The sequence below is a fragment of the Thunnus maccoyii genome, chromosome 13, assembly GCF_910596095.1.
Source record: "Thunnus maccoyii chromosome 13, fThuMac1.1, whole genome shotgun sequence".
Lineage (NCBI taxonomy): Eukaryota > Metazoa > Chordata > Actinopteri > Scombriformes > Scombridae > Thunnus > Thunnus maccoyii.
The window spans coordinates 7,509,671-7,535,563 of record NC_056545.1 but is presented as its reverse complement, the minus strand read 5'-3'; the positions used below and the strand labels follow the sequence as shown (position 1 = coordinate 7,535,563).

Here is a 25,893-nt window from a genome sequence, read left to right as displayed (position 1 = left end):
GCAGAATTTACAGAAAGTACTCCTATGTAAACCTGGTAGTCTTGAGGCAGGTGTGTGTTTCTCAATTCAGACCTAAAAACTCCAACTCTGCTGTTACAACCAGGAAACATGAATGTAAAATACAAATTTCTCCCTCAATTTCTGCTGAGGTTGATCTGAGAAAGGTACTAAACTAAATTTATTTAATCTGCTTTAGCTAACAATAGCATTTGCAACAGCTGCTAATGACTAGCAGGGTGGAAGTAAGTGAGAAGAGTGTACACGGTCAGATTTTTCCAGAAAAATACAGGTTCAGGGAAAAAAAAAAGTTATTACCTGGAGATTGAGACACATATGTATCACACAGAAGTCTGCAGTAATTTGTCATTTAATAATGGCTGCCCAATTTCCACAGTAAATGAAATCATTAATTATATCGGACTGAACAAAAAGACTACTGCGGCACTTATCGCCGCGGTCCACTCTGTTCAGCATACCTGGGTTTGTGTATGTGTCTCTGTCTCCCCATTTCCTTTCCATTTTTGCATAGTTTGCGCATGTGTGTGTGTGTGTGTGTGCATGCGGACATGTCTGTGTGTTATTTTCTCCGTCCCTTCACAAGCCCTCTTAAGAAAGTGTTTAATTCCTTGTTAATTAGTGCTCTCTGTCACGGTCCCTCGTTGAAGGATGTGTTTACTTCTTGTCTCCACGGTAATGAGATGTTCCGCTGCCTCACACTCACTTGGAGGTTAACACCCATCAGAGCTCCGAGACGAAACCCTCCCACGGCTGCTGCCGAGCAGAGAGGAAACAAAAACAGGCAAAAGTAACACTATAATCATCAAGACTGTCAAACTCCAGGACATTTAATTAAAAGTCTTGTTATTTTCAAATATTTTCATCTGTAATATCTACATGTTATGTAGTGTATGTAAAGCATTTTGAAAGTAGAAAACATGTTGCGAAATCTTATCATGAAACAAAATCAATGATGCAACACATGAGTGTAGTTGTGACAGTCTGAAGACGAGCCAGGAAGTTTAATAAAGTAAGTATCTCCATGTCCAAGTCAACAAATAACCTAATTGATTTGACCTTTTCATTAAATTATCATTTATTTTAGCGCATGAAAGCGCATTAGAAATGAGGAATAACTTTTTGCAGATGAGATTTTGTAGAAATTGAGCAACATATAGTTCCAATGCAGCATGATGACATCCTTAAAGCGGAACAAAAAGTTTCAGGCAGGGATTTGGATGGATGGATGACCAGGATTTGTGTCCCATACCACAAATGAGAATTTATGTTTTCATAATTAGATAAAGGCAATGATCTTTCCCCAAACTTAAGTGTTTTAATTGCCTAAGCTTAACCATTACCAGTGATTCCCTAATCGCAACCAAACAATTAAAGTTAAGCACATTTTTTTTAATACAGTATGTGTTCAGTATAGTGAACCTTTTCCAATACTGTTTAATACAGTTTTGTCAGTATATTTATACATATAAAAAATAAAAATCACAATCTGGCAACATTATATTTTCTCCAAAAAGCTATCCATTTGACTTCAGTTTGCACCCCACTGTTTGAGTGCAGTTAATCAAAATGAACCAACTTAAATTAGGGTTCTCACCAAAGAGAATCATTTTATTCCTCTGTTTCTTCTCCTCCAGCCTCACATGTCCCTGTGGGTGGGGAGTAAGAAACAGCTCAACTGTGTGAAAATAGCCCAGAAGCTAGGATGGGTCTGGGCCCCTCTGTCGTCAGGATCGATGGGAGAACATTACACAGCTGCAGGGGATGGATTTAACCTCTACAAGCTGTCTGCTCTAACGTTCTCTCTCATCGCTGTTGTCCTTTGATAAGAAATTACTTGAGCTGTAATTAAAATTTAAGAGCCCAGAGAACAAAGTGAACTTCAATCAGTTCTAGTCTCTGGTTGAGAGACTGGTTTAACAACGACTATGTTTACATGCACACTCATTTTCCACTATTATTCTGATTATGACGATATTCCGAATTTGATACGGGTCATGTGAACAGCATATTCCGGTTGGATATTCCGAATTAGGCCTTATTCTGAAAGTAGCATTTTCCCATTAAGACGTGGGATATATTATTCCGGTTTTAGAAGCATTCTTTGGACAGCACTTTTGGAATATGTGTCTCAATTGCAGTTTTTACTGCAGTTTACGACACACGAACCTCTTGCCTGTTCACCCTTGCGCAGGCAAAATGACATACGCTGGAGCAGGAAGGCAGACAGTGGAGAGGAAAGAGAGGAGAGTGGAGAGCTGTTCAGGGCAGGCTGGAAAAACAGAGCGCACCTTTTCTCCACAACAGGGAGGGAGGAGATTGGTTATTATCCTGAGACACAGCTATTTAATGACGGCGATGACTTGGTGTGATGCACCAAAAACTCTCATCATCATGGGACAATCTAGGTGCTGGATTCGCCTGTAACTATAAATTTATAATATCAGTCAAATCAATATCACTTATGAATATCAGGCAGGAGCTCACTAATGTTTTTCACCTTGCTGGTTTACTGCCTGTGGAGATCTTGTGATTCTCGTTCCCACTGGAGCAGCGGGAAACCCTGAAAGTCCTTTGCATGTAAATAGGAATATTAGTGGAACATTCATTTTCATTAGCCATGTAAAAAGCTTAGTAGGAATATGGTCTTTTTCGGAATAAGGGCAAGAACCGGAATGTTTTGTTCACCTAAACATTGTCACTGTTGGAGAGAGTAATTCTGAACAGTTTCTTTGCAGAATACCACAAATCAATGCTCAAAGCTTTGAAACCTCACATAATAAATTAAGGGGTAAGTGCATCATAGAGGAAGAAAAAGTGATTTATCGTGAAGTGTGGTTCAGAACTACACTGTAGTGCTTAATTTCTGGTTTGCACATTAATTTGCCAAGCAGGGGAATAATTTTCTGCGAGAATGTGGAAAAAGGAGGGAGAAGAATTGGTGATACATGTGTGCTGGAGCGTCTGAATAAGTCCTGTCTGTGTGTTGGTGTTTGTGCTGCAGCTGTGTTGTTGAGACAATGAAGCAGTTTAAGTCTTTTTTGGAGCATTTTATACCTTTATTCAACAGGGACAATAGAGAGATGCAACAAAGGTCCCCGGCTGGATTTGAACTAGGTGACATTGTCCATAGTTGTTCTTAACCTGCATGGTCCATCTAGCGCTTTGGTCTTTGGGCAGACCTAAAACCTGAAGACACAACCTAACTTAAACTGAGTCTTAAGGTCCAGACTTCCCAGCTGTCACCCATTCCTGACAAACCTTTCAAAAGTCAAAATGGGGTGTTCTTCTTTGCCTGCTTACTAAAAAAAGATTCAGTCCATAAAGATTTATTTTTTCCAAAGTTAAAGGACTTTTCGCAACATGGTGGGAATACAGATCATAGCACTCATCAAAATTCTGCTTAAAGGGGACGTATTATGCTTTTCCTTATTTTCAGACATATATATAATGTCACAATATCGGATGTTCATGTTAAAAGTGGCCGATGTGTCAAATAACGAGGTAAATGTATGTAGCAGTAATCCCTGTGAGCAAAAAGCAGCAGCTTCAGACTGCTCCGAACGCTCGGTTTCCAACGGAAACGCTTTCCAGCTGACGTCAGTTCATGATGGATTTCTTTATATGGACATCTGCTACGTGCACGGCGTGCGAGTTCACCGCTCTGCTCCGAGAGTAGTTACGCCAAGCCACAATGCCATTACACAGCACAGCAAAGTGAAATAAGTAATTTACCTGTTGGAGGTGTGCTGGTTGTCTGCAGCTCTCTGCAGCTTGTGGGACCGATTTTAATGCACGTTTTTACTTCCTGTAAATTCTTCACAATAAAAGTCTCCCATTAGTTAGTCATTTAAAAGCTTTTAATTTGAAGCAGTAAAGCAGGAAATGTTTGGTTTTCAATGACGGTAAAGTTACACAACTCTGATACGTAAAGCTGGCCAATCAGAACAGAGTGGGCTGCATAAAGGGCAAGCATAAGATAATTAAGGAGTTTTTTGAACTTTGAATCACGCTGAGCTACTCTAGTGGAGTCCAAAAATAAAAATTTAGAGCTGAAATGAGCATAATCAATACACTTAACCTATCTAAACCAAACATAAACGAACCAAAACAAAACACAAATAACTTACCCTGCTAAAACATGAGAAAATCAGTATAAACAGGACACCCACAGCTACATCTCCCAGCGCAGCAATACATTTGTGAAACAGATTTTTAACAGTAAAATACAACTTGCACGTACACAGCAGCACATTGACTTGGTTTCTTGAGGGCTGCCTGCAGGCTCTACCCTCTCCATACCGAGGGAATCACTCAAACACAACTTATCCTTTGGGAGAGAGAAAGATCCACAATGAATACCCAAGTTTATGTCAGTGAGACCTTTGGATGGAACAAGGATTACATAAGTTTTAATTTGTACCAGTCTATTGGAATTTGTTATTCATAGGAGGTTTACACAGCTAGTTTGGAGTTGGATACGGTAACAGACACAAGACCTCTTACTAATTAGAGGCGACTCACCAGCAAACTGTCCATTTGGGTCTTTTTTTCCATCTTAGGTCCAATTGCTAATAAGATTGGGTTTTATAGCATTTTCTTTTAAATGAGATAAATAATTCATTCATTTTGACAAACAGTTCATCTTGGGTTCAGGTTAGATATTAATTTTTTTTTATTGCAAAGTCTGTAAAGTTCTAAGAGTTGTCTTCTTGTCCTTCTTTCCTGAAATATAATATCACTAGAGAATATCATCAGTTTACCGTGTTGTTGTTTCACAGCTCTTGTACCTTTTATTACTTAAACACTTACGCTTTTCACAAAACTGGACCAGAGGTCAGCACAAATCCTGAAATTACACACAGACCGTTTAAGCTTTTGGCAATTTATTGAGTGAGCACAATATAGAGAAGGCAGAACACCTGGGATGGAAAGTGTAAGTGAACTTAAGTAGAGTTGTTTTTTGGACAAGTACAAATGCATGCGATCAGACAAAAATATGTATAAATTTTTAAAAAAAGGAAAAATCCCTGTGTAACAGATAAACTGAAAAATTCATAAAAATCAATGAATCTAGATAGAAAGTTCGTATCTAACTACCTAGTAAACTAGCTAACAGCCCTGCTAAATTTGTTCTAGCTTGCCCATCAAATTTATGACACTTTGCATATCCACACAAAGGCACACTTAACCGCGGTGTATGTAGACTTCAAGATCAAATTGTCATTCAAAAAAAGAATCAATCTGCATGAGTCATTCATGGCCTAGCCCACCCACTGCTCCTTTCATAACACACACACACACACACACACATACACACACACATATTGAAACTATCAGTCGGCTCTGCTGACGCTACTTTACCTCTCTCTGTTCACCAGCAGCTTGCCTGCAGTCATGCTAATACCTGATATATTTATAACACATCATTATGCACCAGAGCTGCTTGTAACAGTGAACTCATGATGAGACTGCTGTTTTTGTTTTTTTTTAACATTGTGAAGTTTGCCTGTGAGGTGAATGAGATAACACATGTTGTATTTATAGGAATGACCTCTAGTTTCAAATGTAGTCATTAAAGGACCCCTACTGTGTTGATGAAAAGCCTCTCTATCCCTTTATTTTTCGATTGTTGTTCTTTGTCTCCTCGATATCAATCACAATTGTGGAATGTATATGTCACCTGTAGCCAAATAATATCCCGCCTAGTGTAGTTTACTGAAAACACAAAGTTTAGAGGTTAGAGCTTTGGAAACCTGTCACCCCAACAGAGATTTGTCCTGCAGAGATAATTCAGATCTTGATGATGGTGGAGGTTTTTTGCTGTACCTTCTCTCATGCATCAGCTCTATTTATACCAGTTCAGAACACATGAAGAATATATTTCTATTAGTCTCAGTCCAGACTTTGGTTTGCAGGCAAAGGTTCCACATTTATCTTCATCTTGCATTTCAGTGCCATCCTTGGTTGTGATGAGATTCTGAGATGCTCATACCACTTTCTTGGTTTTTTTTTTGTTTTGTTTTTTTGTTTTTTTTTCAGCTAGAACAAGACTAGAAATTGTCTGAGTGCCTTCAGGTTTGGAATGGTGTTTTTATCGCTTATCTAATTAGCAAAACTTCAGTCTCTTCCACTGAAAAGGGGTTTACCATGAAATTACCCCCTGCTGTCAAACAGTGGAAACATCGGGAGGCAGCATTTCCATTTAATTTTCATCTTGGTAATTTTCACCTAGTGGCAGATTGAAAGTGTCTGCTCTCCCCCACCTCCCCTGTCAACAAGTCGTGCATCTTCACTCTTGTTGTAGAGTAGATAATAAAAGCAGCTCGGCGCCTCTCTAATCTCTGCAGGTTTTGCACTTTCTTCATATTTATTCAATCACAGGTATCAGTTGAGGCTGGTTCAGGCGTCAGGACAGAATGACCCCCACTCTCTGGTCTCTGCCTCTGTGTCTCTGTCTCGCTCTGCCTCTCTCCCCTCCACCACTCTGTCACCACATCTGACCAGCAGGCAGCTGTGATTTACAGCCAGCAGCTCAAGCGTGACACTGAGTCAGTCAGTGAGCAAGTGTTGCTATCAGAGCTGACAACAGATCTTTTACATCTCCGTGTTTTGACTCTTTTCTTCAACTTATTTTTATGCCTCCCCACTACATACAGTATATAACTTGAAGAAAATAGTGAAATACCTACATCTAAAGCCCCTGTATGTAAAATATTTTCCTGAATACACCATTTACCATATGAAGTCACCAGTAAAAGGGTTAGCCCTTCAAAGGGGTTTAACCATGAATCAAAATTATCGTAATGTATGATAATGTCAAAATTCTATATTTCTGCGATTTGTGATTATAAGAATAGACTGATATCCCCTTGCTGTTTATAGACAGTCACACTGGGTAAATGGTTGTGTGGGTGTGTGTCTGGCAGCTTAGCTTTGGTGGATGAGTGTCAGCAATGAATACTGCGGGTGGAGCCCAAGTCATTTCATGGATTTATGGCCAGATGGGTCAGGGAAAGTCGCTGTAACTTATCACATACAATACCAAACAGAAAAGAACAGAAAGCTGCCTCCTTCTTCTACACATCAGGGAAGAGAAAATAACGTACGGGAGACGAGGAGAGGGAACATTGTATGCAAGACTGTGCATGTAATGGTATGCAGCGGCTGGAGCCTCATATGTTCCATCAGTTCTTCAAAGGATCAGATCAAGAAAGCTCCTAAATCTGACTCATAGATCAACCAACATCAGTTTCAGTCACTGCTCAGTTGTCATATTGTCAAATATAACTTCTGCTCCTAAACTCTGCTGCTGTTGACTTGGTGAATTCTCCACCAAAAGTCAGTAAACTCATAATTGAGCACACCCCTATACAATATCATCAAAATGTTAAATGATTCAAAAATGTATCATCTTACAATAATTTGTAGTACTCTTAGGGTGAAGTGTAGTGTATTTGATCTTATTTCTAGTGAAAAACAAACAAGTTAGATAGACTACACTGACAATACAGACCTCAAAGTACAACCTCAGTGCAACAAAAGTGAGTACACCAGTGACCACTGATACAAAAACTGACTAATTGCCTGAACAAGGTTATAAAAGAACCTGTGAACACCACAACTTTCTCAGTTTTGGCTTTGGGTTGTGTCTCATGCAACATGGCTCCACGCAGGTTGTGAGCCTGCATGAAGATGGGTACAAGATCATCAGTAGGCTACTGAACATCAGCCGAAACACAGTTGCAGCAGTGGTTAGGAGGTACAAGAGGACCCATACTACCAATAACAGAAGGCGCAGTGGCCATCCTCGAAAAATGACAACACGCATACTTCGGTATCTATGCAGCCTTGCATTGAAAAGACAGATGGGCAAGTGCTTCTGACTTGGCACAAGGATTATCTTTGGAAATTGGTGTTTCAGTGACAACAAGTCCTCAAAATTAAACGACCACATAAATCGTTTGTACCTGCACTCCAGAACGACCCCTTGGAGCGTAATATGCCACTTTCCAAAACAGTTAAAAATCACTGTTAAAAAATAATTATGTTTTATGATGTGACAACGCCGTGGTTAAGGTCTTGTAGGGTTTAGACACAAAAACCACTTGGTTAGTGTTCGGGAAAGATTATGTTTTGTATTAAAATGTTCACTTGAAACGTGGTTACTACTTCCTTAAAGTAAGGCAACCTCCATTGTCATGGCAACAGTAAACACCACATTACATTTTAAAAAAAAGGCGATTAGAAACAGGAAGTGAACAGCAGTCTTGTGCATCTAAGTCCATTTTTCCATCTAACTAACATACTAGCCATCCACGCAACACGCCTCCTCCTCATAAGGAAGTCACCTTATATAGACGTCATATGAACTGCGTCACTCCTCCAGGTCATAATTACTATGGCTGCTAGATGGCGTCTGTCACTAAAACATAATTGTAGGTTGCTTTTGGCGACTGAATTTACGACCTATAGGGACATTTTTCTTGGAAGGACAGGGTCTTCAGTGACTGCTTTATTGTTATATATTGTATTTGTCCACATATCAAATAGTGACCCCCTGTAGCCTTGAAATGAGGTTCTGAAAGGTTTGGAGCTTACTTCTTCATGGTGGACAGCAGCTGTTGCTGTAGCTACTGGATTGTTATACAGTTACAATGGATTCAAATCTGAACCCGTTTTCAAGGGCAAAAAAGTACCAAAACATTCCTAAAACTTCTCAAATCACTACTGCAGCAAAAATCAGCATAATGAGGAAACATTTATATTTAAATATCTTCAAACTGTTAACTGTTAACATTTAGTTTTCCAGCAATATCCTTTCTTGGCAAGTTGTTCTGAGGTGTTAACTTCTAACTGGGTACGTTAACTTAGAGCGGAGGCGTAGCAGAGCCATGGCAGCAGCTGGAGATAAATCTGATGTTTTGGCAGCGCTAATCAGAGCCCAGCACACAGTCACTGTAGTCGCATGCATAAAACTGAGGAAAATAGATGTTAAGTGTCTTGCCATTTTGTGGCCTGTGTTGACAGCTGCGCTGAATGAAAATAGAAGCATATCTGTTAGGTCAGATGTGTGTGAGATGGACAACACACTGTTGGACTAAATGAAATCACATTTTCAAGAAATAACATATACAAAAGAACTATCACAGCCAACTGCATAATTATGAATTACATTTACACATAAAGTAGACACAAGACCATATGAAGGAACTCAACATTACAGTTCACCTATACAATCTGACAAAGTTAACAGTATCTGACTCAATTCTAGTAATTATGACAAAATGCAGTTTTTTGTACACATACACTCACCGGCCACTTGGTGGTGTAATGGAGTGCATTATATTGCAAGGTGTTCCTAATATTTTGTCCACTCTGTTAACATACATGAGGGTGGCAAAATATTAGGAACACCATTCAATATAATGCACCCCAGTACACCACCACCACCGCCCACTATGACCTCAATAATTAACATAAAGTAGAATTATCACCTTTCCGCCAGCGTCAACAAAAACTAAAAACGTATAAGCTTCATAAATGTAGAATTTATGGCGGAGCTGTTGTATTGGATTGCATTAGAGTGCACAGGTGTACCTAATGAAGTGGCCGATGAGTGTAGTTACACACACAAACACTTGAATAACAAACAGATGTCAAGAAGAGGCAGCACAATCCAGCCAATTATGCTTAATTGAGTGCAACTGGTGGCTCTGGAACACAACCTAATTAACCTTATGGGTGTTTTTTTTAACACAAGTAAAGCGTAATAAACATTTTTACATTTATGTTTTTAGATTTAGGTTAGGGAAATGAGAACATGACTTGATGCATGAGACATATTTAACCAAAACCAGATTTTTTTCCCTAACCTTAATTATTTCAGTAGCCTAATCCTAGCTATATTTGCGATGCAGAATGTGAACTTGGTCTCCGAACTCAGGCTTTTTACATTTAGACTGCCCACCACTGCCCACCACTGCCGTATAGGAATTTCACACTTCCTGGACTGGAAAAAACTGGAAAACCGACAGCAATTACGATTTATCCAAAGCATAGAAGCATATAAGTGATATATACAGTGAATTCATTACTCAGACACATCGCCATCACATTATCACATTCAGGATTTTGACACCACATGAACACTCACCTTTAGACTTTTCAGCTTTTTTAATGACAACAAGTTCACAAAGAAAAACAAAACATTGTTTACAGCAGTAGCTGTGGGGGAGAGCTGTCCACATTCATATCATCACACCTGGGAGCCGGCCAGTATGACCACAGCCTGAGTCTACTGACACATAAACAGCACCAGTAGAGCAGTTTGGGGGCGAAAGCTTTGTTCTGGGGATTCTGACAGGAGTTAATGATGCAGGGGAAGGTGTTACTCATTCAAGTCCCTCGGCCATCTCACCGTGGGGATTCATACAAGGGGTGAGCTGAAGTAGATAGTTTGTTATTTTGTTTGATCTAGTCACAGCTGTCTCCAACTCTGAAAACTGTGGAGCAATATTCAGAGCCTAAAACGCATATCACATTTTTCAGTGCAGAGGTGAAGCGTATTGAATAAGTCTGTTTGTTAACTTTCCTCCTACCAGTGCTGCCAAGTGCTTGAATACATACTGATTCACTGTTTGCTTATTTTTACTCTTCTATATTTTATAAATGTTAAGAGATCATGTGGGTTTTTTTTTTTGCCTTCTCTGTCCCATTTTATTTGGAAAGTCTGCCTCAAGCTTCTCTGTGATAATATAGCTCACAGTTGGTTTTGATCTGTGGTGCGTTCGGGTGCTGTAGAAACCCATTATTTCTTTCTTCCATTCTTCTGACCACTGTTTTGTTTCTCTGAACCTCATTCACAAGAACGATCAGATTGACTTGTCTTATTTATCCAAATTTTGTTTTTATTCCTATGTCTACTCCTATTTACTTTTAGCCTTAGTTTTACGTCGTCATGCCTTTCTTCTCAGAATAACAATCGCATAGTGCCAGAATAATGATAATCATAGAAAAACATAGAAAAACAACATAAAAAAAATAACTTTATAAGTACATTTTGAACCCCAGAACAATAGTACAAAATAAGAAAATTTTTTTAAAAAAGTTGACAAGTAAGAATCTGTTATGTTATGTTATATAATAGGTCGGATTACTAATTTTTGAACATCTATATTCTGTTTCTGTACTGTACGCATGATTATGCGCAGTAGTCTCCTAGAAATTATGTTCATATACGACTAAATTGCAACAGCAAAGACCTTTTGCTAGAAATGTAACGCTGGCTGAATTATATTTCCTCTCAACATAACAAAAAGAAAAAAAAAAGAAGTTGTTAATTAATTTATTTGAAAAGTTGCAAAATGTTGATACTGAAGGTATGAGTGAAATGTAAACAGACAATGTAGTTCTTTGCCAACGCAAAATAATTAGAAAAACAATTAAGTAGAGGTAAAAACATAATTTAAACTTCCAGGAGACAGTGTTGTTTAGTTAAAATAACAATGTTCCCTGGGAAGAAACATAACTACACTCTCTCTATCTATAAGACTCTCTGGCAGTGTTTTGTCATTTGTGAGAAGTCTCTTTTTTTAATTAGCAAGTGAATACAAAACTTATTATGGGGCACATGCTAAGATACATACTGGCCATTTTAAAATGATTTTGGCAACCGTATTTACTTTTTCAAGGAGATTCTTGAATCATAGCAGATGCTGCCGGTGGCTCAGCTTCTCCCCCCTTTATTACTACAACAGTAATGTAGTCTGGTCAAACAGTTGCTCCAGTGAAAAGCACAGCAGTAAACAAATACCTGTTCCAAATGCCTGATGCAGGTTCGTATTTGGCCACAGTGGAGTGTGACATTCATGTACTTCTGTTGCATTTGTCAATAACATTGATTTTTATTCAGAATGAAAAAAAAAGACTTGTGTCATGTAATCACAGCCAGTAACAGAGCCTGTATTTATTCAGTGTGGCTGCTATGGCACACTGCACTCTCAGCTTCTCTATGATGGAAATCTGCCATTGGCAGATTGATCGCCCAATTACTTTCTCACTTTCTGCTCCACGATGGCATCAGTTGAGCAAATGGCTGCAATACTTCATTTCAAATAAGGAGCAGCCTGCGTGCTGTTCTTATGCAGAGTGAGTTTTGATGTATTTCCAGTCAGTCGTAGGGGCAGTTTGGCGGTCAGACAGCGCGGCTCCCAGCAGGTGTCAGCACAGCCTCCAACCTGGAGCCACCACAGAGCAGACTGCCAGAGGTCTGCTGATAATGTGTCTCACATTTCCATGGCAGACGGATTTTCATCGTGTGATATACACATACAGGTGCTTGCTTGGCTTTAATTTACACCTGGCATCATATAAATATAACGCGTTTGATGTTTCTGAATAAAATGTTGCAAATGAAAAGTCAAACGGGGCTACTGTCTATCTGTAAGAATGACCACAGCATCAAGAAGACAGTTGCTGCTGTTAACTGCTGTGATGCCAACTGTTTTTTTTTTGTTGTTTTTTTTAATTATTGCACCGCACTGTGAAAACCACATAAGAGGAGAATGACACTAATGGAGTATGAGTGCTGAGATGTGTTTGTCAGATTTCTACCATGCCTCAGACAATTTGTTCTGTAATTGTCCTTGTTTTAAGACATACAAAGCTTCAAAACGTGTCTTCCTGTGCTGTGTCCATGTGGATTCAGTTTTCCTTCCTCTGTTTTTTCTTTCTTTCTTTCTTTCTTTCTTGTTTTATTCTCATCATATATGAGTATTCATTGTTAGAGCCCCTCTCTGTGATTATTGTTTTGGTGCTAGAGGAAATACCCTGGAGTCATGGATATACGCACAAAATCTCACAGTAATCAGACTAAGCAGTCTGAAATATGTAATTGTCACAACCGGGCTCAAAGCTGGACTAAGGAGGGGAGACCAAACATGAGTTTTAACTAAAAATAGGGTTATTGTACATAACTAAAAGAGAAATTAAACTTAAGACCAACTAAACACAACAAAACCAAAGCAGGTGGAGAGAGGACTGCCATCAGTTTATAAAGAGCAGCTAGTCAGTCCAGGTAAGCTGAATGTCCCTGATGACCCCACTCCGCCCACCAGGCTCCTGCAGTGAGACACCAAGGAGTCTAGTGAGGGTCGTCACATCATGTACGATGCTATGAGAAAATCTCATAGAGTCTCTAAAATGTAAAATACTTATCATCTGGGGTGCTTGAATATTCTTAATACATTTCAAGGCAATCTTCTCATCAGATTTAGAAATGTCTGTACAATTGGAAATTATTTGCTTGATGGTGGCGTTAGAGGAAAGGTCATGAGGTCACCGATCCCATGAGGATGTATCCCATCCTCATTAAGAGTTGTAGCAAATTTTTGGCATTGCAAGACATTTTGACCTGGTGGTGGCGCTAGATGAAAGGTCAAGTGATACCCACAACCACCAGGAATCAACCTCTGGTGACCATGAGCATCTAGAGCAAATATCATGGAAATCTGGCAAATAGTTGTCAAGACAGAGAAAGTATTGCTCTGAAGCAAAGTGTTTGTGACTGATGGACATACTGGCCACCTGACATCACTATGCTTTGGCTGTGCCCACTATCAGGCATCGACTGAGGCATATGGTATGGACCTAGTACAAATAGAAACAACATACTTTATAAACAGTAAGCTTCTAATCAGTACTTAATAAACTGATTTCATTTCAGGACAGTTTTATTAATGATTTAGTTGCTTTGGCTGCCTGAGACAGCTGCTGTCAGCAGTGTAGAGCTGCTTTGAACAGTCTTATCAACACCAGCAGCCTCGCCATCTGCATGATGAAGGGGTGGGGAGAGGAAGCGGCAGCGATGAGGAGATAGGAGACGATGTGTGGGGATGGAAGCGAGTACGAATGGAGAGAGAGGCAGCAGCAATGCATAAAGATTGAACAAAGTTCAGCATGTTTATTCATTCATGTCACTGTGTGTGTGTGTGTGTGTGTGTGTCTGTTAGTGTATGTGACTGAGGGTGGGGGAAGATAATGAGGTAATGGTGCTCAGTGAAGTGTGACGGCGAGACAAGGGAGAGAGTGATATGAAGAGGGAGGTTGAGAGGGAAACGGACGACAGAGGACAAAAGGAGCTAATTGAGTGTTGCCATTCAGGGATGTAGAACCATCAGTTGGAGCCGATCGATTCAAACATCTTTCTGAAGACGAGAGGACCAGATGAGTCACGTTTCCTGTGTGAAGACAAAGTAAAACATATCTACTGTAGCTCTGATGATGTAATTATTGGCCTCTGCATTAAGTTATGAGGTGAAGAACATGCCATCTGGAGCTTCATTTAAAAGCCAAATTCACTTTTATCTGATCTGGCTTTTAATCTCACAACTACCAACATCCAATACCTCAGCTGTTGTGTTACGTTATATGTATACCTATACCAAAGTTTATCACATGTAAAAGCAATTTTCAAAGTCTGTTGTTAGGCCTAAAATGAAATAATTTCCTCCATCAATCAAGTTTTAACTGTTTACATGCAGGCAGATTATCTCTAAAAGTTGTAAAAACTAAACAAGAGGAAACAAATGTCAAGGTTTGGTGTTGTATCACCAGCATCATAACAACCTTGCTCAATATTACAGACTGTTTGGGAAAGTGTGTAAGAGAAACAAGACATTTTACTGGATTAAATGTCTCTGAATGATTGTCCTTGAAGACGACTGAATCGGGCTGCTCACAAATGAGTTTATTAAGGCTGATCAGTACATTCAAGCTGTCATGTTGACAAAAAAAATATAACCATCTTTGTTGCATTTCACAACTTATCAGAACATCAGTTTACAACTTGGATTCCTGAAACCTTTTACATAGAAACTCTACTCCGGCTTTTGTTTCCACATTACAACAGCAAAGGAAACTGGCTTTATTTTTCAAGGTTACTATACATGTAGAGTTAAGAGTGGTAGAAGTTATTCAGAAATACTTTGATCATCAGCACACTTAGATAGAGAAGTCACTCTGGTTGATGGCCCAACCCCTCAGGAGGTTTTTCTGTGGTTTAGATCCAGATCGCTTCACACAGGCATCTAACAGCTCCCTGTTTAACTGCTTATATTAACATTTGGTGGCAGAAGATACGTGACAGACATTTGTATTAAACCTGTAAAAAAAAAAGTATTTCCTCCTTTACATTTCATTGCCTTATTTTTGTTCTTTACCCCCATTCTTTGCTCATGCATATTTATGCATATTTATTTATAAGGCATTTTTAGAAAGAGCTTATATTTAGCATATCAGCAAACAACAGGGATTTCATTATCCCTCCTGGTCTGAAATCTGGAGTACTGAGATACTTGAGCATAGCAGAAATAAACCACTAAGACTCTGTAATAGAGTTAGACTTGTAATTTGAGTTCTCTTATTTATAGGAGCAGCATCTTAAATCATGAATTATTTTTATACATTCATACTTTTTTTAAATTTACACCTTCCCTACTGATCATGTGGTTTAGACCTTAACAAGACTTGCACCAAGACATCTTTTATTATTTTCTGTGATTTATTTTCTTCCCCTTGTCTCGCTGCTCTTCTCCTCAACAAATCATTCTTAATGAAAGCATTTTTATTCTAATAAGACAAGCCTTCAATTCCTTCGACATCTCTGGCTTATCTGGAAAAAACACCTTTACTCTTTTAATTTTAATTACATTAACACAAAACATGATTTGCTAAATGTCTTCTAGTCTCATTGTACATCATCATATCACATAATATGCTGCGGATTGTGTCCTTTGTTAGTTTTTCCCGTTCGTCTTTTTTTGTATACTACAGTTGTGCTGCAAGGTATCAGCTATGAAAGTCTAGAGAATAATTGAACACAAATGTTGTCAGCTCTGTTTTCCCTGACTGTAAACATGCTGGCATTGCCTGTTGGATATATTTCATTCACATGGATCGAAGATGTTGTCTCGCAAAATGCTGCTGCTTTTCAAGGTTCCTGTCCTCCTCTCCAGCATCTAAAATATGAATCCCTAAAGTAGATAAACTGGTCTAAAAGATAATCATCATTCACCAATATCTTCCTAAGTTTTTTCTTAAATTTGTTCTTAAGAAACGTCCTAAGAAAAGTCTTTGTCAGATTCATGATGTGTTCCGCAGAATTGTTTGCACATGTGTTCTTATAATGATGAATCCCATTGTCCTCGTAAGTTGAAAGAGTGTTCCAGGTGATCCTAATTAGCATAGGTAAACGCCCCACCAATCCCTATTAAAAGGAGACTGCAGGGTCGTGTGCAAACACCAGCAACAGCCCAAACCAAAGTCTAAAGAGGGTGGAGCACCGGACTCCAAACGTAAAAAACCCTCAGTAGTTCTGAAGTGGAACTACTGCTGCAGGAAGTGAACACCAAACGAGCTGTCATATGTAGTAGCATCAGTAGTGGGTATGAAATAACCAAAAAAGAAAATATGTATGAGATGCTATTACTCATTCAGTGGAGAAGGTGACACACAGCTGATGAAGTAAAACGGTTTTACCGTAAATCTGAGGCAAAAAAAACATTGCCAAATACAGAAGAGAGATGCTGACCACTAATGTGTTATCTCAGCTGGACCAGTGGATAGGGGCCATAATTGGAAAGACAGCTCTCTCAAGTGTGCCATCAGATGAGCATTTGGACACAGACCTGGGCCCCGTGTCAGTGGTTTCATCTCCTCTCCTCTCCTGATCTCAGAATCAGAAGGTAAGCTGGTTTTGTGACACATTTAACATGTAAACACCAGTATGTAAAACCTAAAAGGCAGGTGATTATTTTTGTGAATAAGTGTTTTCTTCTTCAACATGTGTTTAAAAAGTGTTACCTAAGTGCTTAGTTTGTATTCAAAATTTAAACATTTGCTTTTGCAGTATAGACCAAACATTACATAATTGAAACCCCCTAAAAATGAAAGGTCACTACAATGGTTTGATTTTTTTTCTATTTAGTTACAGATGTTCCCCCGCTGAGGCAACAACACTCAGAGATTGAACCTGGTACCTCACAGCCAGTAACATCCTGCAGCAGGAACCACCCAGATCCAGATCTGGTCTCAGATGCGATCCTGGACAACCAAGAGAGAACAGCCAAAAGGCTTTCACAGATAGCCTCAACACTGGCCACAATCTCTGAGACACTTGAAGAAATGAATATAAGTGATAATATAATAATACAAATAAAGATATGCACTGAAACCTAATTGATTTTTTCAAGTGATGTGTTTCTTATTTGTAAGATGTAAATAATCACACTGTAAAAGTCAAATTAATTTAAAGCATTTGTTTACAAATGAGCAATTAATTGCTGTTGAACTTGGACAGCAAGGAGTGGGTGAGGACATACGTTATTATACAAGATATAAGACAAGACATAATATTGTACAACTGTAGAAATGAAGAAAATTCAATGATCAATTATTTTGCACAAACATGTCAACACTCAAGTGTGCTCTTGAGTGTGCGTAGATTCTGTTCTTACCTAAGAACAAATCCCAAATAAGAAAACACTTTCTTCTTAACAGTTGGTCAATAAGGGCCCATTGTTATTATCTCGCAGTCTCAGTAGAATATTAGCTCACTATATAATGTTAGATGCCCATTTTATACACAGACAACCTCTATTAAGATTTTTTGGATTCTTTCTTGATTTAATCTGTTTCTGTCTTGATAATAGTGTGACGGTGATGTTGTTTAGAGAGACTTAGATTACATTTAATAGAGTAAGATCTAGCAATAAATGTGCCACCTTTTTTTAAACTTGTCCCTTGCCGCTGCTTCTGTTTTTGACTTTCATGGATAGAATCTGTTGCGATGTGGAAGGTGTCAAATTTGATTGCCTCGGTATTGCATATCTACTTGTGCAGATGATGTGTGGTACTAATAGCTTCATCAATCTGTGACTCCCAGCACACACTGGGGGGGGGGTTTGCAGCAAAGTGTACAGCTATATTTATAATTGATGCAAGGGGTTAATAACAGTTCCTTTCACGTAGGTGTTGAAATTATAGTTCAGAGTCAGATTTCACCCCGTGATATCATCCCTGCAACGCTGGATGTATCACAATCAGGCCATGCTTATATCATGCTTATATTATATCCCTCACAGCTACTGTATTTACCTTTCTGTCTTTACTTGTGATACAGAGCAATGGTGCACATGTAGAACTGGTGTTACATACAGGTAATTTCTGTTTTGCATGATCTCATTACTCAGACTGCTGCCATGCAATTGTACTGGTTACATTATTTTATCAACTTTATGATAGATAGCGGTGATGGCAGTAAGTAAGAAGTATGCAGTGGAAATGGCTTTTCTAAACATAACCCAATCCATGAAATGACCAGATGTTTGACATATAAACTTCTGTCTGATTTCCGTTATTTGGCTGGTATTTATCATGTTGTCTGGTTGATCCGGTCCAATTTAAAAAAAACACTAGTTGCTATAGCAACCTTCTATGCACTCGAATAACCTGGGTGATTTTCATTTCAAAGAGTATGGTCTAGACCTGCTCTATGTGAGAAGTGCCCTGAGATGACTTTTGTTGTGATTTGGCGCTATATAAATAAAATTGAATTGAATTGAATTTTGATCATGTCATGCAATATGTATTTACTGAAGTAAAATGTTTTGCAAGCAGGGTAATGAAAATACATCATTTCATCACCAAGCAACTTTTTCAGAGGAACCAGAAACTAGTGAAAATGAAGTGAAAGTGAAAACAGGCAGAGACAGAGAGAGTTACAGCAGCTGGGAGGAGTCTACCTGTGACAGCGTTACGATTGACTCCTGGTAGTACTGTTAGCAGTCCGAGGAGGGACACCAGCATCCAGCCACAACTCCATAACCAGCAAAGAAGGAGCTTCATTGTGTTTTGGTGAGGCGCCTATTCAAATTTTGAAAGTTCAGAGTGTATAAGGGCTTAGAACATTATGATTGAAGTACATGCCATTCCCATGCTCAGTTATGTCTCATTAATTGCTGCAGTAATTTTCTGCATACTTTCCATTTGTTACACAGATTTGGTACAAAATTTAATGATTTTTAACCACTCGAGAATTGATAAAAATGACTAAAAATCCCTCCAAAATATCCCATTAAGACACCAAGACCTTGAGGAAAAACAATAGAAAAATTCATGCTGAGATTTGGTATCAAAAACTTTTTCACATTTGGAGATTTCTGTAAGAATTGCATTTTTTGGTGATTGGATGGAGAGCACTCCTGTTCTGGAAATTGCCCATAAACCCCCTTATTGCCATTATGCCTATGAAGGCCATATATCCTCAGAACTCCTGAGGTCTCTAGTTTGTGGTTGTAAAGTTTCATAAGGCTGTGATTATCCCAGACACAATAGGTCATTTTATACAGTGAGGTCAAGTTTCAAAAAATGATCTCACTACTATGAAATGGCTATTATGGGGACTAACATCATCACACATGAAACTAATTGGGCTCACTCTCACTCCACATTCTCACTCCACTGAGACTCCACAAGAGTCTCAACTTTCCAGTCATACCAAATTTATGCATTTCCAAGACTGTTTAGAGACCCCAGTATGCAGAAATATTCAAATACACCATTTTTAGAATAGGCGAAAATAACAAATTTATACTGCATGCAAAAAACTGCATGGTTTTTGCCCAAATCTACATGGGATTAGCATAAAGTGGGCATGTCTGTAAAGGGGAGATTTGTGAGTACCCATAGAACACATTTTCATTCAGATATCTTGCGGTGAGAGGTCAAGGGACCCCGTTGAAAATGGCCATTTTCTCTCGAAATTTAGCGTAACTTTGGAGTGTTATTTAGCCAACTTCCTGACAAGCTAGTATGACATGGTTGGTACCAATGGCTTCCTTAGGTCACCTAGTTTCATATGATACCAGTATCTCCTCTGTATCTTTTTTAGCCTGCTACAGACAGTGATGTCACCTGCAGATGCCGGCGTCATCGAGGAGTAGAAGAGGTTCAAGGGGGTTGTACTGGACTGTCGTGGTCAAGGAGTGGAGTGAACAATATTAAAACTGCTATTAATATTGCAGCATGCCAAAGCTCAACATCATTGGTTTGTCATGCACCTCTCCCACAATGCAGCAAGCTCTGACCAACAGTACAAACATGCTCAGTCGCTCCCTTAACAGCCTTTTTTTTTTTTAATGACAAAAGCAGCAAAAATTAAAACTGAAAAATTGACAGAGTGTGATGGAGTTCACAAGGGCCTTTGAATATTTTGCTGAGGGAATAAATGAACAGCTCCGATCTTTGGTGGTGTGCCAGAGCATCTGGGGATTAATCTGCCACCATGGAAACAGAGCTCAGCGGGTCATTTCGGGTCTACAGTGTCTCAACGCTAATGAAATTATTAAGAAATGGATTAAGGAGGATGTCGCTGCTGAACATTAGTTTATGTTTGCTACTGAGAACACGGAACTAACTTTTATATTTCATATAAGATTTTAAGGCTGAGTCTACAAATTTGGAATAGAAAAGTGAAAAATTTGCTTACATGTGCAGTTGAATATTTTGAGTTAAATGCAAAATAAGAATTTTGTGTTTCTCAGCATAATCAAAATAACCATATTTATAATTCAGAACAGCTTGTTTTACTCTAATATCTCCAGACATTACTGATATAAACTTTTCAGCTACACAAAACATTAGAGACTCCGATTTAGTTGTTGTTTACTGTTAATCCTTGTTTTAAAAGTTCTGTCTATCAACTTAAATGTGTTATAATGGGCATGCAAATTACACCATTCATGGTTTGTTTAAACTCTTAAAACTGTTGTTTCCTAACAAGTGACTGTCTGTGGTGGTGTGAAAAATGACAAAGCAGCAAAGGAAGCAGTGTACTACCATAAAAAGTCTGAGAGAAGAAGTCACAGTGGATTATTGGCCATAAAAATGTGTGACTTTCTCACCTGAAGCCAAGATTTGGACCCTGTCTCCCTGTCTTGACCACAGAGGTGGCAAATCAGAAAATACTTACAAATCAAAAAACACTCACATATCAGAAAACACCTTGTTGTGGAAATTTTCTATCGTTGCTCAAGAACCACACAGAGACATAAAGAAAGCATTAAACACTGTAACTTGTTGAAGCAGTTGTAGACACTGTACAATCTATCACACCATCAGTAACAATTATACAAATGTCCAAACACAAACAAAAATACAATCATCTTGTATTTTTGGAGAGAAAGCATGTTGTTCAGCCGGCCCTTTCCCTAAAGATTGTGAACTCAAACTAGACAGCTTTATACCTCTCCAGAAGCAAAGCTAAAAACAGTCTGGTCCCTAAATGGACACTTCCACAAACCATTACACCTTCTTACAAACAAGTATGGTCACACAATCTAACAGAGACCTCATGGTCGATCAATAACTTCAAACATGGACATCCTTCAACTTTAGCTTGTCTAGGTACCTCCACACAGTCTCTAAAACAGTAGGCTTAAGACAAAGATATCTCCAGCTAACCCTAAAGGTCAGCAAGCAATCCTCAGATAGAAACAAGTTCAAGAGTTCAACTAGCCTAGGAGTAGGTTTTCTTCACTAACATGTATCCCCAAAATGACAATGACATTACATCACATTCAGTTGATAACAAACATTGACTCTTTAGTTTAAAACATTTGTAACAAAAGATTTATAAAATGATAACCTACTATTCAATTTTCTTTCACAACCCGTATGAGTAATCTTTGGGTAATTTCAGAAGGAACTGACAAACTAATGTTCTCGTTTAGGTGTGAGGACTTGTTATCTCCAAAAGGGCAGCTGTGTTGGAACTGGAAACCATAAGTCATTATAAGTCATTAAAAAGTTTTGAAATTTTCTGAACCAAGTGAAAAATGTATTGGGAACAAATTATGCATTTTAGCTCACTGGCTGATTTTTAATTTGCTTTAAAGACGATTTGTTAGGAGTCAATACAGCTATAACTGACATGCTAAAAGGAACGTTTTGCAGTTATGGAGCTTATAGACTTGAATTGACTGACTACTCCTCAGTCAGCAGATGTGATTTCAGTTCACAGGGAAATGCATCAAAGTGAGACAAGCATAAACTACAAACGCGCACATTTTATCAATGACATTTTAAATGCATACAGACACTTTGACAAGAGCCCGAGGCCAACTGCCGCACCTTTCATCTGCTAAGTACTAATTCATGTTTGAGCATGGCCCCATGTGAACAGATGAAAGACGGCCGGGCGGCTCCAGCACTGTCCGCAGGAGAAATAAGTGAGTGACAGGCTGCAGGGAGGCAAACAAACAGAAAAGGGAAGAATGGTGTGCTGGCAGTTAAGGTGGAGTTCAGTCTGTGCAGCATAAATGGCCTGGATTTCTATCACCAACCTGATGTGTGTAATGAGCGATTCATCCCTCTGATCCACGCTGTGAAATGACCCCGACATCCACGACGCCTCAGCCCTCCAATCTCCTCTGCTTCACATTCTAATAAAGACTAATGTGTTTGCCAACATCAGCTCGCTCTCATTAGCGTGATTAATTGCCTCCTTACTTTCGGTAAACAGTATGAGCTGTATTCCAATTTATTCAGGGAAAATTAACCAATCATAATTAAATGCTCTGATCTTTCTCCCTCACCTCTCCTTGTACAAGTTCTCGTCACACAAGAGAATTCATTTCGCTTCGGATGATGTAAGCATCACTTTGTGCACGGTGAACTTTCATAAAGAGCAAGAGACTTTAATGGTCAGTTTTTAATAGGTTGATTTATTGCTGGAGTATACGAGTAGGACAGTTTGTTTTTTTCTCACAGTTTGGCGTCGACCCCTGCGACGCCCCACCGCCCTTCTTGCAATGTCACATTTTACAGTGTGTAGGTCAGCTGCTGTGCAACACAATAAACACACAGCGGTGGAGAAAATAAATAAATAAAAAGATGGCTGACCTTCACTGGTGTCAGAGAGAATCTGGAAGGGAGAGACGAAGACGTCACATAGAAATAAAATCAGGGATGGAGAGTTTGTATTCGGGGTTAGTTTTTAGAGAGGGACAGTAAAAGATATTTAAAGTGCTCCTCCAGTTAAAAATGTGTTTTTCTTCTTGTTACTTCAGTTGGATGTTGAGTTTCACTGTGCAGACTGATGTATGTTTAGTGTATGAAACTAGAAGGCTATTTTCACATTCATCTGCTGAAAGTGGAAAGTTTCTATGAGCATGATTGGTGACATCACAACTACAGACGTGTGACAAATTAAAGGAAAAACTAAACAAAAACACTTGTCCCCTTGGAGGGAAGGATTTAGGGTCACCTTTATCCTGTGATGAAACATTTCTATCCTGATGGGAGTGGTCTCTTCCAGGATGACAATACCCCCATCCATAGGGGACGAGGGGTCACTGAATTGTTTGAAGAGTATGACAATGATGTGAATCATATGCTATGGCCTTCACACTCACCAGATCTCAACCTAGTTGAACACTTATGGGAGATTTTGGACTGACGTGTTAGACAGCGCTCTCCAGCACCATCATAAAAACACCAAATGAGGGAATATCTTTTTGAAGAATGGTGTTCATCCCTCCAGAAGAGTTCCAGCGACATGTAGAATCAATGCCAAGGCACACTGAAGCTGTTCTGGTGGCACATGCTGGCCCAACACCTTACTTTATGTTGGTTTTTCCTTTAATTTGTCACCTGTCTGTAGTTTGGAGCCAGTCATGTTCCAGTATGCAACTTATACAAGCTTTTTTATACATACAATGAGAATTGACTTTTCAGTGATGTAGGAGACATCGTGCGTCCAGCAGTTAAACTTGTGAGATGAACAATATTTTTATTGAATTTTTAATAAGGCAGAAGGAGTGGATGTCATCTTGAGGATTTTAAAGACATAATTAAACATTTTTTTTGTGGAAAAACCATATTAGATGTATTAATTATTAATTTACATATTTACATATGTAATTTACATAGTAAAACATGTCTGGAGGGGATCTTTAAAAATAAAATGAGGCTTTAAACAGGATAACAAACACACAGCTTGGAGGGATCAGCTTGAGGTGAGAGTTTAGTTATTTGCAGAGATGATTCCTGTATTGAGGCCTTGTTTCAATGTCCATCACTAAACCTGCCTCCTCATGCAGCAACAGGGGATATTCATTACAAACAGGGGTGTGCAGCCTTTGTGAGTGCGTTGCATCTGAACTGAGTAAGCAAGAAATACAGCAGCTATGTATCTCATACATTAACCCTCAGAGCCTAATTGATGCATTTTGTACCTCCTCTTCTCAAGATCATAACTCAGTGTGCATGAAGGATAAACATCCATAAATCTATTTTGCAAACACAAAAAAAAAGACGCTCCTTCAGATGTTGCCTCTTAATCAATTACTCAAATTAGACACAAACCGTAGCAGCCAATAGCTATTGCAGCATGACATTGCAGATTTGCCAAAATAAAACTTAATGTAAGAAAAAAATAGACTTAGGTGCCCACCAACCCAGTATCACAACAATTTGTGAAATAGTCACGAAATTTAGTGTATAGATTTGTGTACATGGACAAAAATCTCTATTTTTTCGAAGTATCATTCGTGCCTGTACCACGTTTTTTTGGGGGTTAGGGTTAGGGTTAGGGTTAGGGTTAGGGGCCATAAAAAAAAAAAACATATTTCTTATTTCTCAGAATCGAAGGAGAAATAATTCAAACTGATGGCTTTAACACTGACCTATTGTGTTGTGGTTGTTTTTGTGTTGAGAATGTTGCGGATATCATTAAAATCGACAGAGAGGAAAATATTTACTGAGAACGGGTCATCTGGTCCGCCCACTGGACTGACACAGACCATTGACTGTATAATTGAGAAAAAAGATAAAATCTTGTGGTTAAATGTTGAATAATGCAGCTTAGTTTAAAAAAAAAATGAATATCAAATGTGAAAAAAACAGTACAGCTTCTGTGCTCTAGAGTCCATACATAAGATTAAAAGTTGTCACAAAAAAAAGGAATATTAGTATCCATGTACACAAATCTATAGATTAAATTTCGTGACTATTTGAGGAACTGCTGTGATACTGGGTTGAGCCCATAGCCGACTCACTAACTGAATGACACCATTCCTGTTTGCATCATCCAAAGAGTGATGGGAACCCACACAGTTTCAAATCACTTTTTGTCATTCATGTCCTTATACATGTATGGTACCACATGCATACCCAGTGAAGGCCTTTCTTAGTATCTTACAATAGTTTATCCAAAAAATAGTATATCGTGCCTACATAAGAAATAAAGTACCTTCGCCATAAGCTTTCAATAAAGGTGAGAAAAACAAACAAAAAAGCAAAAATTCACAGTAAGAAGGTTTCCTGTGAAGTCACAGATGCTTAAATGTACTCCTACAATCCAAAGACTCTAAATTGCCTGTAGGTGTGAATGTGAGTGTGAATGGTTCTCAGTCTCTACAATATGTGTTAGGGATGTGCAGAGGGCCCAGTATTTGTATTTGTATCCCTATTTGTTGAGGCAGCAAAATTATTTGTATTTGTATTCAAATAAAAGTGGGAAGAGGCTTAAAAATCCTGTTTTTGTTTTTATTACACTTTTAATTTTAGAAAATTAAAGTGTTACAATAAGTGTTCATGAATAAACTACCTTACGAAGGAGATCTCCACACCGGGTCTTGAACTGGAGTCTCCCAGATCATAGACGACTGCGTTGACTACTGAGCTAAAACTTTACTCATCGCCTCATTGCAGACAGATCTCTACCTATTTATACACCCATAACACAGAGACAACACAGCGTATAACGTGTAGGGAGGAACGTCAAAGGTGATCATTGCTTTGCACTTTTCATTTGTT

The 25,893-nt window shown here is 38.7% G+C and overlaps 1 protein-coding gene and 1 long non-coding RNA gene across 2 annotated transcripts in view; both read left to right on the top strand.

The window, feature by feature from the left end:
* The window catches only part of LOC121909618 (polypeptide N-acetylgalactosaminyltransferase 10-like), an 83,563-nt gene that overhangs the window by 28,273 nt on the left and 29,397 nt on the right, over window positions 1–25,893 (top strand). The gene's annotated exons all lie outside the window — the stretch shown is intronic.
* LOC121909619 lies at window positions 16,177–17,254 on the top strand. Its single transcript, XR_006099485.1, has 2 exons — window positions 16,177–16,760; window positions 17,009–17,254. It is a non-coding gene; the product is annotated as an uncharacterized LOC121909619 (long non-coding RNA).